This window comes from Dermacentor silvarum, chromosome 3 (genome assembly GCF_013339745.2).
Source record: "Dermacentor silvarum isolate Dsil-2018 chromosome 3, BIME_Dsil_1.4, whole genome shotgun sequence".
Taxonomy (NCBI): Eukaryota; Metazoa; Arthropoda; class Arachnida; order Ixodida; family Ixodidae; genus Dermacentor; species Dermacentor silvarum.
The window spans coordinates 140,522,354-140,542,326 of NC_051156.1; the positions used below are offsets into that span (position 1 = coordinate 140,522,354).

Below are 19,973 nucleotides of genomic sequence, written 5' to 3' on the forward strand. Positions count from 1 at the left end.
CAGAAGCTGGCCGGGGGTCCTCTGGTCACTGCGCGGTCACACACGTCGTATGCAGTGGAACGAACTCGCGTGCACAGGCGAATACACACACAAAAAAAAACGCACGTACAGCGATTAAGCACGCTCGAACAGGAGGCTCAACCACCAAGAAGGCGCGAAGGTAACGTCAGGAATGGACCGATTAGATATCGTAGCCTCTCACTGCTCCACGCGCGCGCACACAACGCAATGTTTGACAACAGTCGCCGACGAAGAATAAAGAGAAAGAATGCGGAGAGCGGTGTGGATTTGAAGGAGCGGCGATAGGGGATGGCTCGGCCCAAGCGCCACGCAAGCAGTTTATGACACGCTGTCGTCGTCCGTGATGCGGGGATCAAGTACGGCGTCAGTGAGAGAGACCCGCGAGAATGACGCGCGCTCTCCAGAGAGACAGACGTGGGGTGTCGCGGAGGAGCGTCGACAGCAGCGGCCGGAGCGAACCACGAGCGCGCACACACTGACGACTGGGGCTCGGCGCGCCCGTCGGACGAACCACGACGGCGATGCCGCCGGAACTCTCGGGCAGAGCGCGCGCTCCTCGAGCTCGGAGCGCCGCCACCGAGGCGCGCACACATGCCGCGCGCGCGAGCCTCAGTTCAAAAGAGAACCGCGAGACCCGAGGCCCGAGCACGCGCGCGTGTTCGCACGCGCGCGCTTCGCACTCCGGCATAGAGGCGCGGGAGCTCAGCGCGCCGCGGCCGCGAGCTCCCGCCGCTCACCGCGTTCAGTCGAGCTGTCCGCGCGCGCTGGACATTAAGCCCCATGTATACTCATAGTCCTGCGCCAGCAGTGCGCAGCCAGATCGGCAGAAGTTATCGGTTCTGTACATGTGTTATGCATGCTGTAACGCCTGAAGCAAACGCGAACGGGAAGGAATAAAGAAGGACCCCGCTTACGACTGATTACTTCTAAGTGAGGCGTGTGATCGGTGGTTATCGTGACGTCATGACACAGAGCTAAATATGCTGACGTTGCATAGCAGTATGTGACCAGGTACGGTGATGATGATGATGATGATGATGATGATGATGTTGCGCACAAAACATAGTCTAGAGTGTTCTGCGCGTGTCTTCCGCTCGCGCTCGCGTGTGGAAAACACAGCGATCGCAGGAACTGAGCGAGCCCGTGTATCACGACGTCATGACGCATCAGCCTCCTTGGTATAATGAAACTCGCTCTTAGAAAACTATTATTAAGGTAAATTAATTAAGGCAATTCTTCTTCTTTCTGGGGTTTTACGTGCCAAAACTAGTTCTGATTATGAGGCACGCCGTAGTGAAGGGGCTCCGGATTATTTTTGACCACCTGGGCTTCTTTAACGTGCACTACAACGCAAGCACACGGGCGTTTTTGCATTTCGCCTCCATCGAAATGCGGCCGCCGTGGCCGGGATTCGATCGAACGTACTAAGTACCCCTTTAACCCCTTTCCCGTGCACAGATGTAGAGGTCGCCTCGCTGGAGTGGGCTTTTACGACGCTGTACACAATTTCTTCATTAACCTCGAGCAGGCCCGTGCTTACTTCCCAGGGCTTAAATTCTCCCTTCAGCGGGGGGAGGGGGGGGGGGGGGGGGGAGGCCTTATAGGGTGGCGACCAGTTTAGCGTCCACAACAACACACGCTCTCCTATATACCGTGGTGTATATATATATATATATAGGAGAGCGTCGAGTCACAGAATCCAGCAGTTAAACAGCGCAAAGAATACAAACACGTAGAAACCTTCACTTATTCCCGAGCAGGTAGCTTCACGTTCAGGTGACTCATGGAACAGTATATGCTGTGCCAATAATCTTAGTCGAACAAGGGTGGTGACCGTCATGTGCAGTGCTTCGGGGAAATGCATGAAGCAGATCGGCAATGTCGGCTTTCCCGTTTTTGCTCGTGCCACGTAAACCGATTAATCGCGATTAAATCATTAATAAAAAAAATTGGAGAGAATTGACCCCATTGAAGCACAGGCTGCGATGGACAGGACAAAAATAGAACAGCTGCGCCGACCGGCGGTTGTTCAATCACACGGCCCCGTTGTCTTACATCAACCAGTGTAATACCCAGCCACATCTGCCCGTAAGCTGCCCCGAGCAACTTCGTGAAACAATGTAAAGCGTTCTGACGAATGGCTTATTGCAAATTTTCAATCAGCGCCGCAGATGTTTCACGTCCTTCAGTCGTACCCGGCTAAATAACACAGGTGTACTATTGCAGCTGTGCCGATGCTATAGACAATTCAATTTGATTACTCGCGGCGGTAACTCAGTGAGTTGAGTTACCGTTCTTCCTCTCTGCAGGACGTCGTGTACTCAATTTCTGGCCATATGGCGGTCCCACAAATTCGACAAAGGCGGCGTGCAAAAACGCGCGTGCACTTAGGTGCGCATTAAAATATGGCTGATGGTTGAGCTTCGGCGAAGCACGAAATATTGTGCGCTAGCACCGCTAACCCTAGTTAACGTTAACCCTAACGCTGTTCGCGAGTTTCGTTAGCGCGCGCGTTTCTCGTGGCCTCGGCATCAGGGTCGCGACGTCGTTCCGAGCACAGCTGCGCCGACGCGGTGCCTCCTCTATTTTTATTGCGATAGCAATTATATGGACACTCAAAAGCAGATTTCTGCCGTCGGCGTCGCCGTCGCCGTCGCCGTGAGGTTCCGTATGACGTCATTTGGAGATGAAATCGTCGCCGCGCGCCGCCGAACGCTGTATGTGCGAGTGAAAGGGCGCGAGGGACGCGCGCTTTCACAGGGAGGGAACGCACGGCGGAGAACAAACGCGCGTTCTGCGCCGTGCTCGCTTAAGGGCTGCAGAAGTAGGCGTCTCTTTTCTCCTTTACAATGACCATATATGTAGGTAAGTGGTTCCTGAGGGAAAGGGAAAGGTTGGCGCTATCTTCTGCAGCCCTTGAGGGAGCACGGCTCAGCGCCAACCATATATGTAGAGCAAACGCGCCTTCTTCAGACGCGCGAGAGTCCGTGGGGGAGGGGGAGGGAAGGGAGCCGACGTTTAGCTGCGGCACCAAGTGCCTATTTATATCAGAGGCTCCAGCAACAGTCACCAACGCCGCACGCATTTTGAGCTAACGCGGGCAAAACGCCGATGGCGTCGACAACAGTTCTGCGTGTTGTTGCTACCAGAGCCGCTCACCTTACTTCGTATGACATTGCTCTGTTGCTATCGCATTCATTGCTTCGCCCTTAGGGCGAAACTGTGACATTTTTTTTCAATGCCAGCGCAATCGCTCGCTCGGCAATGGGAGCCGTTGGTGCGCCTTAGTCACGGTGTAAGATATATATATATATATATATATATATATATATATATATATATATATATATATATATATATATATATATATATATCTTTCACCGTGGCCCTAGTTCTGTAAGCTGCCGCGACTGCTTGCGTCACGCCTGCGTCTGAGCGCGCGCCGCTGCAGTTTCGGAGGAGATGCGGTAGAAGCTTCACGCGTCTGTCAGGATTACTTCCTCCGACTTCCGCCGAGAGGCGCCACCCAGAGGGTACTCTTCTCCACAACCGTAAAGCAGGTGCGAGCGCTAGCCGACGGGGGAGAGCAGGAAAGGGCGATCGGAGAGGGTGGTGAACGGTAGGATCGGTCGCATCTAGCTGGCATCGAAAAAATAGAGGAGGCGCTGGCCAACAGCATCAGGTATCATCATCATCATCATCAGCCTATATTTATGTCCACTGCAGGACGAAGGCCTCTCCCTGCGATCTCCAATTACCCCTGTCTTTCGCTAGCGTATTCCAACTTGCGCCTGCGAATTTCCTAACCTCATCATCCCACCTGACTTTCTGCCGTCCTCGACTGCGCTTCCCTTCTCTTGGTATCCATTCTGTAACCCTAATGGTCCACCGGTTATCCATCCTACGCATTACATGGCCTGCCCAGCTCCATTTCTTCCGCTTAATGTCAACTAGAATATCGTCTACCCCCGTTTGTTCTCTGATCCACACCGCTCTCTTCCTGTCTCTTAACGTTACTCCTAAGATTTTTCGTTCCATTGCTCTTTGTGCGGTCCTTAACTTGTTCTCGAGCTTCTTTGTTAACCTCCAAGTTTCTGCCCCGTATGTTAGCACCGGTAGAATGCAATGATTGTACACTTTTCTTTTCAACGACAGTGGTAAGCTCCCAGTCAGGATTTGGCAATGCCTGCCGTATGCACTCCAACCTAATTTTATTCTTCTGTAAATTTCTTTCTCATGATCAGGGTCCCCTGTGAGTAATTGACCTAGATAAACATATTCCTTTACAGATTCTAGAGGCTGACTGGCGATCCTGAATTCTTGTTCGCTTGCCAGGCTATTGAACATTATCTTTGTCTTCTGCATATTCATCTTCAACCCAATTCTTGCACTTTCTCGATGAAGGTCCTCAATCATTTGTTGTAATTCCTCTCCATTGTTGCTCAATAGGACAATGTCATCTGCAAACCGAAGGTTGTTGAGATATTCGCCATCGATCCTCACTCCTAATTCTTCCCAGTCTAAGAGCTTGAATACTTCTTCTAAGCATGCAGTGAATAGCATTGGAGAGATTGTGTCTCCTTGCCTGACCCCTTTCTTGATAGGTATCTTTCTACTTTTCTTGTGGAGAACCAAGGTAGCTGTGGAATCCTTGTAGATATTTGCCAAGATATTCACGTATGCCTCCTCCACTCCTTGATTACGCAATGCCTCTATGACTGCTGATATCTCTGCATCAGGTATATAGTACTATAAATAAGACCCTGAAACTACCACCACTTTCCTCCGAAGTTCACCGCAAGAATACTGCCTTTTCCAACCACTACAGTAAATTATGTTCCGCTCCCAGAAATCGCTTCCTGTTAGCGCATGAAACTTTTTATTTTAACACGGAAGTGTTTTATGCCGGGGTCCACCATCAACTTGCTAACTTCCTGTAACGGATATGACGTCGGCGCAAACGCGCAAAATAAAGAGATGGTACCGCCATCTAGGAGCGGTGAAGCGAAGTACTGCATCATGACACTAGGGAGCGCCGACAGTGAGAGCTTCGGTAGTCTCAACGCAGCATAGGCTCCAACGCGGTGTATAGCCTGGTGTAGACGGTGTAGCCTTCTACTGAGGTGATGACGCAGTTTGTGCACATGGTTTGTCTTTCGCGCGTCCGATTAGCCTGTGACGCCTCGTCGCCTACGGAGTGCAGGTTCAACATGCATCAGCAGTGCTTACACGCCGCTTACTGCTTCGCTTGCGACGACACCATGCAGCTAAGAAAACTATACTGCGCTAAGCGGCGCAGAAAGGCAACGACGTCGAAGGGCGAATCACGCTTTGGTCCGGCGATTCTTGATCTTCTCTCTCCTCATTAAATATATCTCTATACTGTACAGTTACATATATGCATGCATGTAACGACCCCTGCCTCATCTCTCCCACGCTTTCCATTGCAACAGAAATACTCCAGGCAAATTTTTGTCGTCGCAATCACTGCGATGTTCTCAAGTGCATGTGATAAAATCCTGTAGCGTCCTGCGCGCAGTATGCTGTGGGTGCAAGAGCTAGGCGAGCAGAGATGGTTGGTGGCTTCATGTGCGCTGTCTTCCAGGGCGCCTAGTGACGGAAATCCCGTAATCTCAAGTTTTGGAGATGCATTGACGTGAGAGGCAGCACGAAACGTTCGCTCTCCTCTCCCAGCGCTCTTCATCACGACATCGTTGTGACAGCGAGTGTTCGCCGTCATCGAGTGAAATCTGTTCATGTTTGCCTGTGCGCGCATGACACCATGCTTGCCAATTTAATTACGAAGCGGCTGTTTACCACACCTTATACGGCCGATAAATATACGAACCTTACTTTGTGTAGCGCCATAGATACGAATGCTTCGCCCTTCGCGCGAAACTGCGACTTTTTTTTTTTCAACAATACTCAACCTATCTTGCTTATCTCGACCGCCGGCCAGATAACGCTTCTACCAGTTTTCAACCCCAGCGCTACTAAAGGGTGGCCGTTCCCTACGGCTCTGGCTGCATGAGCATCATTGCATTTCATTACTATGTGCCGAGTCGTCTCCGGGCTATTTATGCCACAAAAGACAGGAGCCTCATCCAGTTGCAAATATTTGCTGCAGTACTTTTCTGTCCTCAGGCAGACAGCTCGGGTCTCGAAGGGCGAAGCACTGCCCTTCGTGCTATTGTACAAATCGCCGGCGACCACGGCGCCAGCGCATGGCAGCACGTCCGAGCTGATCGCGACTGCCTAGGCCTGCGAACTTCTTTGAGAGATAAACCATCCCCACTCGTCCGTTCAATGAAGCATGATAATGGCGCACCCTAATATTACACGTCCATCCCGACGCAAATCCGCCGTGGTTGCTTAGCGGCTATGGAGTTGGGCTGCTAAGCACGAGGTAGCGGGGCCACGGCGGCGGCATTTCGATGGGGGCGAAATGCGAAAACACCCGTGTACTTAGATTTAGGTGCAGGTTTAAAGAACCCCAGGTGGCCCAAATTATTCCGGAGTCCCCCACTAACGGCGTTCCTCATAATAAGACCGTGGTTCTGGCACGTAAAATCGCGTAATTTTTTTAATCCTGTCGCAACTGTGCCGACCAAATATTGCGAGTGGTTGAAATGTAAGAAAGGACAAAAAAAAATATAAGAGGTGGACGAGGAGGTGTGTGGCGGTGTCACTCGAAACGGAAGCACGCAGGACGAAAGAAGCTCGCAACCTTTTCTTTTTTGAAAACGAGAGACGGGGAACGCAGATAGGCCAGAAACGGGGCCTCCCAAGGGGCGTCACGCGCACGCATACGAAATCACGCCCGAAACGAGTATGCGGTCCTTCCAGCATTTCAACCGCGACCGAATGCCGATGCGACGGGAGCGTCCGTGCACAGCCGCGGCCTGCCTGCCTTCCACCCCGCGTCATCGCAGAGCATTTCCGCGATCCCCCGATGGTCCCGCAGGAACCATCGAGCTATACGGAGACTGCCGTTGACGTCGCAACAGCCCAAGGTGGATGCGACTATACGAATCCCCCTCCGCAGTCACAACAGCCTCCGGGAGCAGCCCATATAGTATGCAAAGAAACAGGAGAGCCCATATCGTGGATTCGAGAGAAATACCGGTGGACCCGGAGGGGTCGCATGAGCAGGAGAGACAAAAAGACACACAGCGGGATAAAGCGATGCTTACGCTCTCACGAGGAAACTCTTCGCCAAGGGATAAAATAAACGAAAGAAAGAAAGAAAGATCTGCGAAATAAACCCCGGTGAATGACGACGCGACCAGTGAGGATACGAAAAGGAGGCGAAGAAAGACTGCAGGCGAGGCTCCGGCGGCTTCTTGCACGGACAGCGAGAAAAGACGGCGAGGACGACGATCGTGCATCTCTTCCGGGCAGAGCATCTTCAACACTGCCCCCCTCCCCTTCACTTCGTCGCAGTTTCCTCTCGTCCATAAGAGCCTCCCAGCTGAAGAGCTCGGTGCCTCTCTTTGCATGCATGCATCCTTCTTTCAGCTGCCACTTACTTCCTATACACACCTCCGCCCTTCCTCCTCCATTTTAACGCTTCTTTATGCGCGCATCTTGAAAGACGCAAACAAAAGCGCGCGCGAAAGACATAAATACAGAAAGTTAGAAGGAACGGTGCGCAAAAAGAAAGGGGCTATATATAAGGAGCGGGCCGCTATCTACAACGAAGGCCATATATAGGACGACCAGCACGTCCTCGTCGCTTCTCTAGCGCAGGCCACAACGCGGCATAGCATACGCGAGTTCGCACCTTGAGCCCCTTTCTGCACCGAACGCCAGCACTTTACCCGCCTGCTGGTCAACTGGGCAAAGTGCTATGCCTGGATCGAGAACAAAGCAAGGGCACCAGAGATTTCGTTCTTTCTTCTTTTTCTATCTTACTTTCTATCTTCTATCTATCTATCTATCTATCTATCTATCTATCTATCTATCTATCTATCTATCTATCTATCTATCTATCTATCTATCTATCTATCTATTTACGAGGGCGAGTCAAATGAAAGTGAGCCAATGCGAATATATGACAAACGGGGTACTTTATTTAAAGGTAGTCTCCAAGAGCATTTAGACATTTGTCCCATTTACTAACGAGTCGCGTGAGTCCCGTCTCGTAAAACTCCTTCGGTTGCTGCTTCAAAAAGTACGTAATTGACTCTTTCACGTCATCGTCCGACACGAATCTGGTTCCCCTGAGCAGTTGTTTTTTTTTTTTTTTTTTTTTTTCAATTGCCCGAAAATGTGGAAGTCGCAAGGCGACAGGTCTAGGCTGTATGGCGGATGTTGAAGCGTTTCCCACTTGAACTATGCCAGTTTTGTGTTAACCACATCAGCGACGTGGGGACAGGCATTGTCGCGGAGCAAGATGACCCCATTCGTCAATTTTCCACGTCGTTTGTTCTTGATTGCGACACGCAGCTGATCCAGCGTTCCACAATATCGGAAACGATTGATAGTCTCCCAAGGTTTAGCAAATTCTATCAGTAATGGCCCCTGACGATCGAAAAAAAAAAGTCAACAGCACCTTTCCGGCGCAAATGACGACCTTTGCTTCCTTTGGGCGTGGTGAATTCGAATGTTTCCACAGTAAGCTTTGCCGTCGTGTTTCAGGCTCGTAGTAGTGGCACCATGATTCGACCCCGGCCACAATTGCAGACAGGAAGTCGTCACCATCATTGTGATACCGGATCAGATGAGTCAAGGCAGCGCCGAACCTCTCCGTCTTATGGCGGTGGTTCAAAATCTTGGGCATCCATTGCGTACACAAGAGCCGGTAACAGAGATGGTCATGAATTATGGGGTGAACCGAACCGTGACTGATTTCCACACGCTCAGCCACTTCATCGGTGCTTGTCCTCCGTTCTTGTCTAATCAGCTCATCAACCTTTGCAATTGTGTTGGGGGTGATTGCACGGTGGCTTTGGTCCGGTTTTGGGTCGTCTTTGCAACTGTCACGTCCGTCTTTGAACCGTTTGCTCCAACGCTTCACAGTGGCCAACGAAATGCAATATTCACCGTACACGGCAGCCATACGGCGACTAATTTCTTTTGGGGAAACACCTTCAGCTGTCAGAAACCTCACGACACCACGCTGTTCAACTTTTGGAGCCTCCATTATGTCACGCAATTATGTTCAACCCAGTGTATGAGAGCATTAAAGAACACTTATCCTCACACTTGCGTGTCACATTTGTAAAACGAGAGATGCATGTGTGCTACGCGCATGCCTCGCAGGTAATGGACCGAACCATTATTGCGCGGGGTGGGTTGGCTCACTTTCATTTGACTCGCCCTCGTATGTCTACCCTACAACGATACCTGTTACGGGCTTTTGACTCGCTTGCCTCTGCGGAATCGATGCCAATTTTATCATGCCAGAACGTACGCAAAGAAAGTTCCATGTTCCGCGCGTACTTTAGCCAATAGGCGTAAGTAGCGACGCATGCGAAGAATAACTGCTAAGGAGCCATAGGGCGGCGAATACTGCTGCAGTGAAACAGCACACGTGAGTGGGATACTCCTGGGTAGCAGCGACCTCGGATGTGTGGGTGGGCGAGTGGGCCAAACGCGAAAGCCGGAGTAAGCCGAAAGCACGCAGTCAAGTCGTTAAGTCAAGAAATGAAACCAACGAAAATATTGAGATCGATCAGCAGCAATATTGCAATGTCGCGAAAGCTATAGCTCTCACTACTTGGAACTTTCGGCATAAGTGCGAACTGCCTTGCCTTGCATTGGTATCGCTTAGCTTTTGCATTGTTTTTGCTTTGTTTTTTCATTATATTGCTTTTGTATTGCTTTGCTCGAGCTTTTTTATTGCTAGTTCGTTGATCTTGTTTTCCCTTTGCATCGTTTTGCTTTGTTTGCTATTTCTCATTTTGCTTTTCCTTGGTCCGCTCTTGGTCCACACTGTTTTTGCCTTGCTTCGCGATTGCCCTCTTAGCTATTGCTTGCTTTGCATTGCTTTGCTTTAGCCTTAATTTTTTATAGTTGTACTGCATTTCATTGGTGTTGCATTGCTTCTTCGTTTACTTTGCATTGCTTTTTTATTGTATTGCTTTGCGCTGCTTTGACACTGCATTTTTTTGCATTGGTTTTTCTTCGCTTTTTCTTGCTTTGCTTTTCTTTTCTTTTTTCGTCTTTTTTTCCCCACTGCTTCTGCTTTCTTCGGCTTCGCTTACTTGCTTGCTCTGTACGCTGCTTCGTTGTTGCTGTTCCCCTCCCACCCTCTTAAAATAGGACGCGCCACAATTGTGAATTGTGTAATTGTGAATTTCACAAATTCGAAGAAGACGTCGCACGCGCCGTTCCCACAGACGAAGGCATGTTCGACTCAAACTGCTTCAAGAAACTATCGAGACACGCCCCAGTAGTCCAACATATTTCTACGAATTAAATTTCGCGATCAGCTCGCGTTACATTAAAAACCCGCACAAAGTCGAATGAGCGAGCGGCGTGTAATGCGGTAATGCCTATTACAACCTGCGACAACAGGTGTATATATGCTTTCGCCGACAAGGCCTACCACCATTTATACAGCTGCCTGTACAAGTTCGTATCCGCGGCCTCTGTATTATCCAGCCTCTATGGCTGGATAATACACACACGCACGCACACACACACACACACACACACCACACACACACACACACACACACACACACACACACACACACACACACACACACACACACACACATATATATATATATATGATGCTTTTCTTTGCTTCGAATCCGGCAACATTGATGCCTTCAGGTAGCATATGTGTGTTTATTGACCAGTTGCCTTCACCCAAAAAGATCACGTACTCGTGACGGCTACGGCAGAAAGGATGTTCCACAACCGCCGCCAAGGTTTGTGAGCGGTAGTGCTGGCTAACACTCGCAGGGTTGCTTGTAGTAGTGAAACAAGTTTCCCAGAAAGTGGATGGAAAAACGGCGCCGCGGTAGCGCAATAGTAAGAGCACCGATCGCGTAATGCGAAGACGTGGGATTGTTCCTCACCTGCGGCCAGTTGTTTTTTCACCCACTTTCATTTCCGTTTATTTATCATTTCTTTAATTCAATTAGTAAGTACAAGCCATTTCCCCTATGTTGTCGTTGGTGTCTGTTTGTTGGCTTCGTGTATATGTATGTATGTATGTATGTATGTATGTATGTATGTATGTATGTATGTATGTGTGTGTGTGTGTGTGTGTGTGTGTGTGTGTGTGTGTGTGTGTGTGTGTGTGTGTGTGTGTGTGTGTGTGTGCGTGTGCGTGCGTGCGTGCGTGCGTGCGTGCGTGCGTGTGCGTGTGTGTGTGTGTGTGTGTGTGTGTGTGTGTGTGTGTGTGAGAGACAACTAAATAATAAAAGAACATAAGCGGAACGGAGGTCAACGGAAGGATGTAATGTGCAGGCAGCCTCGGCAGCTACGACGCCGGTCGTCGTGTCATCTTCTGTGACACAGCAGGTATAACGCCCACACGAAGTGTGCGTGCCAAAGAGATGCCTCGGGGCAAGCGCGTTTTCCTTTCTTTTTTTTTTTTCCAGTGTTGCACGAATCATCGATTACGCATCTGCTTAAAGGGTTAATTTGGATGAACTCTTCTTAGTGGATAATGGGCTGAAGTCCGTGAACGTCATAATTGTGTACACTTGGGCTTGTTGGTGCTGCATCGCGATATATCGTATAGATTGTTTTTTTTATTATTTACATTGTACCCACCCCCTCTGTAACGCCCTCTGGGTCTTGAGGGTATACTAATAAATAAATAAATAAAATAGCGCGGAGATACACCATCAGACACCAGAGAAAGGACGCACGAGCGCCAATCCATCATGTATTTTTTGTCAGTAGACTTGTTTATCTTTGTCTCCGCGCTTAAAGTTTATCAGGTAAGCATAGTAAGCGTGTCCTCCTAACATTCCGGATACAGCTTCTCGTTCAGAACAAGCCTTCTCCCCCATTGTATGACGTCAGGATGCCGAACGCAGCCACTACCTGTCACATGGCAGCTCATTCAATGATGACGAACACTAGCTTGAAGCGCTAATAAAGGAAGCCAGTAAGCTAACTGCCTCGCAATCGGCAATTTTCCCGGCGGCGCCGATTTCAAACGCACAGCGCCAACGGCTTGACAGCGAGTGCTCGAGTGTAAAATGTTGCTGCGGCGTACTCAAGTCAACAGGACCGGCTATACGAGCAGTCAGCTGACCACAGCGGCGACTATTAATCGAGTTCTAAAAAAAAAAAAAAAAACTGCGGCAGATTCACAGTCCTTCAACGCATGCATTCCAAAATTTAAACTGCAGTATAGTGCATGAGACCGGACTATATAGTTGGTGTTCCATCTCGTTAAACAGCACAAACACGATACAAAGGACGGCAAATCTAAATTTAAAAGCCTGCGCCGTCCCCGCGCACTCCGGTTTCACTCGAATCTTACTTCTTCTTCACCGCGGCAAACACACGCAGAGAGCAGCAACTCGAGAAATGTCACGCGAGAAACTCCGCACCCCCCCCCCCCCTCCCCCAGAAAAACGACGACGGGGGACGAAAAGAAGGGAAGGCGACGAGATTGACGAAAAGGAACGTGAGACCTCCCCCCTCAGAATCGAAAGCCGTGCGAATGGGGAGGGAGGGAATGAGCGAGGGAGAGAGTGAGCAGCGAAAGCGAGACTCCAGCGTTGCGCGCGCAGCCTGTCAGAACAGGATCTCCATCGCACGCCCACACGAGCAGGAAAAAGCTCTCTTGGAGAGCACGACGACGGGAGATAGAGACAAAAAAAAATAATAACAAATGAAGGAAGATGCGGGAAAAGGCGGGAGTCCGAGCGGCTAAGAGAGAGGCTGTCAAGTCTCGTTAGTGCCAGAATACGAGCTTCGTCTCACTCCTCTTCTTCCTCCCGCGTTGTTTCCCCTCCATCCCTCAACGACGACGACAGGCAGGATCGCTGGCGAGAGAGAGAGAGAGAGAGAGAGAGAGAGACAGCCTCAGCGTGGGAAGAGCGCGGGCGGCTGCATATTATACTGTATACAGTTGATATGTATGAGCCTCTCTCTCTCTCGAGAAGAGCGAGTGGCTGACGTCGGAGCGATAGTGCGCGTGTACTCCAGTATATAATGTACACGCACGAGGATAACGCTATAGACTATACACACGATGGAGTCTCATCATATGCACGCCACAGGAGTCGCAGAGCGCCCGCCACGCCGGCAGTGCAATCTCTATAGCATTCCCCCCGGCGCGAGATTACGGCTACACTCTCGGCCATGAAAGTTGCAGATAACGTGGGACGGTAAGGAACGAGACGACGAAGTGATACGGAAGCCGCGGCCTCGGCTTGGCGGCTGGCGGCGGAACCTTCACTCCTTTCGTTACACGTCACAATCGGAGGCGGCTGGCTGACAGAGACGAGCTGCAGGGATGACGGAGAGGAGAAAGGAGAAAGTGCGGCGGTTCGGCGAATTTCATCGCGGCGAGGAGCGATTTCATCTCGCGCAGCCGGCGATGCGCGAAGCACAACATGGTTTCCGACGAAAAAGAAAAATAGAAGGTCGTTGAACTCTCCCCCTCGCTGCCGAGTATACGGACAGACAAATTAAAATGAGAGGCGGATAAGTTTGCAGTGAAATTATGTAGAGAACAGTCCATTAGCTGACTGTATGCGCAGCGTCATATATATCCGCGCGGACTCATTAATCAAATAGGAGCATTTTAAACCTTATGTTAAGTAATTTTATACATTCGGCGCCATAAGTCTACTGTGTTTACACGAAATCCCAATGTGTGAGTTCAAGTGCGTTCTGCGCAGTAGTTTTGCGCGCATTCATTCATTCATTCATTCATTCATTCGCAGACCTCAAGTGCTTGTGAGCAGTATAAGATGCCGCAAAAGGTCACTATGTGGTACCATACCTCCATGGTGTTCCTTCTTGAGGCATCACTTACTCAATCCCGAAGGATGACCGAAAAATCTCACTGAGCTTCCGCTGAGCATCGGAAAGCTATGCAGCAGTTTTCTATTATATATGAGCATTGATTTTACGTGCGTTCCCTGTGGTATACGCGAAATCAATTATATATTCATACGTCGATCACAAGTAACAACTTGCAAAGTGCTGGCGGACGACGTTTCGGCGAAAACAGAGCTGACGCTGTTCGTTCAGGATCTTTCCTTATTATAACACGGCGTGTCGTTTCCAGACATCCGTGCCATCTTGGAGGTGGCGGCTATATAACGGCTGTCGTACATTGCGGCCACAAATCGACAACAGCAGCGAGTGTGAACCACTGTTCACGCGGCTCTTTAGCAGTCGCGCCTCAGTGAGGTTCAGCACATCTCCAGAGAAAGAAAACGTTAAAAAAAAAGTGAGTAGCGAATCTATAGACAGTTGAATAGTGGGCGTGGGGCAATTGCTCTTGCCGCCAGCGTAACGCTAATAAATAATTAAACAAAAGCTCTCCCTCTTCTTCTTTCTGGGGTTTTACGTGCCAAAACCAGTTCTGATTATGAGGCACGCCGTATAGTGGAGGGCTCCGGATTTCCTTGAACGAACGTTTTGAAGTCAGCTGCAATGAGGGAGCCAACTACTTATTTAGGACCACTGATCATGTATCGTCAGACAGCCACGCGGTTTCAAGGAAGCGTTCACCGCGCGACTCAGCCACTCACTCTGCGTGATTGTTTCAGCAGTGGCTGCGTGTGTTCCGAGTTTGCGGATGAGCCTCGCTGGTCGCACTATAGGTCGCGATCCTACGAAGCACTATAGAGGAAGTCTATATATAGAAACGGGACGCTACAATAACGCGTGACATATCTAGTGACTCTAACGCGGTGCCACGCCATACACGTCAGCCCCGAGCTGCAGTAAGCTGCAGGAGGGGACGCTTTCGCCGCGGTCACGTATGTTGAGGGATTCGCTGGTTTAGCTACAAGTCGCTATTATGCTTCCTGCTTCTTCTCATTGTCATTAATCTAAACGCGAGTAAAAGCTTGGACGACCACCACATGCTGTGTAAGGATTTACAACGCTAAAGATTACAGCGTTCGTAGATTCGGCTGCTGTTTTACGGATATATATATATATATATATATATATATACACGTAAAACAGCAGCCGAATCTACGAACGCCGAGTAAAACAGGACAGCTACTCGGGCCGTATAGCTCGGATTGGACATCAAGACAAACGAAACAAAAAACTCAGCAGCATGACTTACAAGAACATACAGCAGCAGTGAGACGCCATACAAACAAAAACACCAATACACACACACACACACACACACACACACACACACACACACACACACACACACACACACACACACACACACACACACACACACACACACACACACACACACACACACACACACACACACACACACACACACACACACACACACACACACACACAATGGATGATACACTCTACGCGGGTGTCGGGTGGACAGCGGCGCACAAATGGCCACCACCGCCGACAGCAGGATAAGCCGGAGACGAATTTGTACGGGAAAAGAGCCCCATTGCGACCCACTTCCTGCTGCCGTTCTACGCACAGATATATATACGGCCACGTTAGGTGATGCGCGTTTCGTTTTATCGCGCTTCTTCTCCGTGGATAGATATCGCTTCTTTCGCGTCCTTCCGGAGAAACTGCGCGAAGCGGCGCGGCATTCTCGATGTCGCCCTCCACGGAAATCGGTCTCAATCCGTCTTCACGCGGTGCTGAGAGAGAGTACCGCCTCGTTTGCTCGCGTCCGGCGGTCACCACGATGCGATCGCGTCTGTCGAGACAAGAGCGCGCGGGACAGCGAGTTCCTTCTTATACGCTGCCGTTTGTATTGTTGAAATCCTCGCCCGAGAAGAGAATTCAGCGACGCCGCGCCTGTTCGTGCGGACGTACAGAGGTCAACACACTTCTCTATAGAACGCGCAGACCACGTTCTCAGGACTGCGCTGGCGATATCTGGAGATGACATGTGGCACAAAATCGGCTGTATGTGAGGTTGCCGTTTGCCCGTTTACCGTTTCCGTTTACATTTACCGTTTCCATTGATTTCTCTCGACCTGGTGGTCGGCTTAAGCTTCGGTGGCTGCTTTGGCCCTCAGGAGTCTGTTCTAGACAAGTGTGTTGACCTCTGTACGCTGTGTACGGCTTCGCTCCGTTCGTGCGGCGAGAATCTCGAGAAAGAGTGGCCTCGCGCGGGCGTCGGAATGCTGCCGCATGTCCTCCTCCGCGCGCGACAGGCACGCAGCTAGAGGTCACGCTCGTACAGAGGAAGCGACTTTCAAGAACTTCCGCGTAACCAGCATCGAAAGGCTACGACGGAAGCATTTCTTTCTCCGTCTCTCTTTCACCTTGAGACAACAAAAGTGGCATGGCTATTTATGTCGCACACTGAGCAAATCCCAAATCCCGAACCGACAGATCGACTACGGCGTAAATCTTGTTTCTTTCGCCTCGAGACAGCACAAGTGTCGCGGATAATCATGGCGGACGCAGTAAAAATGACAAATATCAAGTACTCACTCACTACATTACTACATTCATCCCCGAGAAGGCAATTTTCTGCTTAATGCTCTCGTCATCCAGAAGTCGGCCAGCAATGACGTAACGAAGCGACCGTGACGTCACGTCGTCACCCTTGCTCGACGGTCGCGAGCACGAACAAGTGGCAGTTACGACAATAACGTTTTTTTTCCTACCTGCATCCACAATTACGCATCACGGTTAATACGAATTTCCGAATAATACGGCACGAACTGGCCATTAAGACCCCAGCGCTTGGAATCGCAGCGTCACATCTGTGGACCGACGGTCTCATTAACTTTGATTCACATGAACTCGACACGAGCGGGTCGAGTCGAAAGTCTAGTTCACCTAACCCGACCTTGCCAAGGGGGGTTCGACGAGTGAACCCACTCTGACGATCTCTCGGCTTGACACGCCAGCGTTTTACGTCCACCCGAAGTCCCGTTTAACGGCCCTAAAAGTCAACCTGGCGTGACTTTATCGGGTTCATAAGCGTAGTTATATTCTGAAGCATGACGTACGCGACGACGAACTCGATAAGGCCGCGCCGCTCGCTAGTTCATTTCATCCGTTTTCGTTCCATTTTTCTTATTTCATTCTATTGTCTATTCCGCCTGGCTGTCACGCGTCACTTCGCAGCTCAGGTAGCACGTGCAATTCGTTGTGTTGGTGCAGCTGGATAACATCAGTTAAGCAGTTCTGACACAGGGCGACTTATAAAGCGCTATGTTTATACACGAAGCGGCATCCTCGTTATCACATGAGACCTCGCCAAACGATCCGTGAGAGTGAAAAACGCACCGAAGTGCGAATGCTGCAGGACAGTGAAACGACGGCCCTAGTGCATCGTGCGTTTGAGTTTGCCTGCGTAAGACATTGGGAACATGGTCTAGCTAAGACAAAAGCGCGCGCTCCTCACGTTTCACAAGTGCACCTGCTCTGCTTTGTTTTGTACAATGAGAATTTATAAGCATGGTATCTCATGTCGGTTGAAGACCTAGCATATTGAATGCATAGTGAATGCTCTTGCATAGTGAAAGCATAGTGAATGCTCTTGCGGTGCAGTAAGCGGCAACGGATGAACACGGCGCCGTGCGACGTCACATGGAGAGCGCCTTACCTTTCGCGCGACTAACTCATAACGCCCACTCACGGTCACTCTTTTCAGAATCAGGGTCTCGTTTCACTGCACTGCCGAGAGTTTACGCACCGTCTGAAGAACTTTTGCAAAGGAAAAAAAGAGAGAAAGAGAGAGGCAGATAAAGGAATAATCAGAACGCAAGCACCTTTACAGCAGAGCAAGCTCGGGTGCGGGGGCGGAAAGTCGAAATATGAGCCATCTGCCTACACAGCGAATGCAGGCCCTATTGGAGCCGATTGCAAAACAAAAAAAAATACTACTAATAATTTTAAAGAGCAGCGAATACACGCATGCATCGCTATAGAGGCGCGTGGGAGGCTATATAGAACCGAAGAGAGGCGCATGGCGGTTTTTCGCGTTCGCTTCGTCTTCGTCGTCTCGCGGCGACGGATGCTGCGGCGCAGAGCGAGTTTTCTTTGAAAAGACGACGACAATGGGACCCAATTAGTCGGGACTAACGAACCCGCTTTGCGCCAGGTCGCCCCTGCAAAAAGAAGAGGCCGTGCGTATACTCGCCGGCCCCTTGAGAAGAAGCTCGCGAGAGAACCGGATACAAAGAAAGCGGCAGACTGCACATACAGCCAGAACAGTGTCGCTTTCAGAGACGGGCACGGTGCGGCTAGCTCGAAGAGAACAAGAGCGCGGGGAAGGGTGAGCGTCAACATCGGGCTATATAGATGTCGCGCCGCCTGCTACTAAATAGGAGTGCTCGGCACGCTTGTCTGGTGAAGCGCTTGCGGAAGGGGAGAGAGGTAGTGGCCCACGCTGCACACGAGTGGGAGAAAAAAACACAGACAATGCTCGCAGTCATGCATCGGTGTCGAGCAATCGATTCGGTCGAAATACTGTGCAGTGAAAAGTTTGGCACTGAACCACTTCCCGCACCTTAACTTGTCTATATGCCTATTACTTCGACTATCTAAACACCTGTACGGTATGAGGGGATGTGTATACGAAAACATGGCACCGCAGACACCCAAACACTAACCGAGCAGCAGTGGGAGGCAAAGCTAACAGACCCGGACCCGAAGAAACAGCGCAGCCTGATCGAACGGGCACGAGAGAGATGGCCATGGCGCGCAGCTACCTGGAATAAGGAGGCCGCCCACTTAGGGCACATACTGCGCTTGCTCAGAATAAAAGTTTACTCTATCTCTCTCTAAACACCTATTCCATTCTGATGTTCTCTATATGTAGTGCTGAACCATATCCTGACTGCACTTACACTTCTGGTCTGATGTGTGTGTTCATCTCGCGAATTATTATTTTTTTATGCCTGCTCCGCTTGGTTCTCGAAGAACAGTATGTTTAAAATTTAAAAAAAAATAAGGTCAAATGTAGTAGCTTCAAACACTTTTTCCTCCAAACAGGATGACACGTACACCGGACACACATTCATTTCTTTCATATAGCAATCCTGTTATATGTGCGCGACAATGGGCTGACTGACGCCTTCTGGTTTGTAATCACACCTTGGTCTATCCGAATGACCCAGTGTGGCCCTGGGACGCGTACGTCGAGTCGAGGGCACCGTCTTTTATGTAACCTGCGCTTTGTATATGCATGCGGGCTACCTGCGATCCTAGTTGACCAGCATACCGCGCAGTGTCGCTGCGAGCGCATTCCAAGCATTATCATGCACGCTCTGGTGGATCTCTGCTGAGCACGAGATCGCGGGATCAAATCCCGGCCGCGGCGGCCGCATTTCGATGGAGGCGAAATGCAAAAACGCCCGTGTTCTTGCGTTGTAGTGCACGTTGAAGAACCCCCGGCGGTCAAAATTAATCCGGAGCCCTCCACTATGGCGTGCATCATAATCAGAACTGGTTTTGGCACGTAAAACGCCAGAAAGAAGAAGAAGGATCTGTAGCCCCGGCGTATGCGAGCTATACCGTTACCGGAACACCGTCGAAGCGAAGCGGAACAGAAGCGCTGCTGGCGGAGGAACCTCGTAAGGGTTGCGTGGAACCAAAGCACGCAAAAATTACCACTGCAATATACGGTTGTGTTTAGCTTCAGCTGCAAGTAAAGTTTTCAGCAGCAAATTTCCTGGCAATGGCCGAATTACCCTATCGTTCAACGAGCAGTTGACCAGTTCTTATTTAAAGGAGCGCTGGCACTTATTTTCGAAGTTCTATAAGAAGTGCTAGTACGCGCATCTATAGCACATAAAAAAGGATGATGCTTAGCGAGCATGACGGTTGGTAAACACTAATAAGCTATCTCTTTTAATTTGGTATTAAGGTGTGGTCTAAAT

General features: G+C 50.1%; 1 protein-coding gene across 3 annotated transcripts in view; it reads right to left on the reverse strand.

The window, feature by feature from the left end:
- The window catches only part of LOC119445832 (protein-tyrosine sulfotransferase 1), a 484,648-nt gene that overhangs the window by 401,387 nt on the left and 63,288 nt on the right, over window positions 1–19,973 (reverse strand). Inside the window, exon 1 of one of the 3 annotated variants that reach the window (XM_049663668.1) lies at window positions 110–536. The exons of the other annotated variants lie outside the window; for them this stretch is intronic. The gene's annotated coding sequence lies outside the window, so the exon portion shown is untranslated. Of the gene's footprint in view, window positions 1–109; window positions 537–19,973 lie in introns of those variants that run through there. 3 annotated transcript variants of the gene reach the window in all.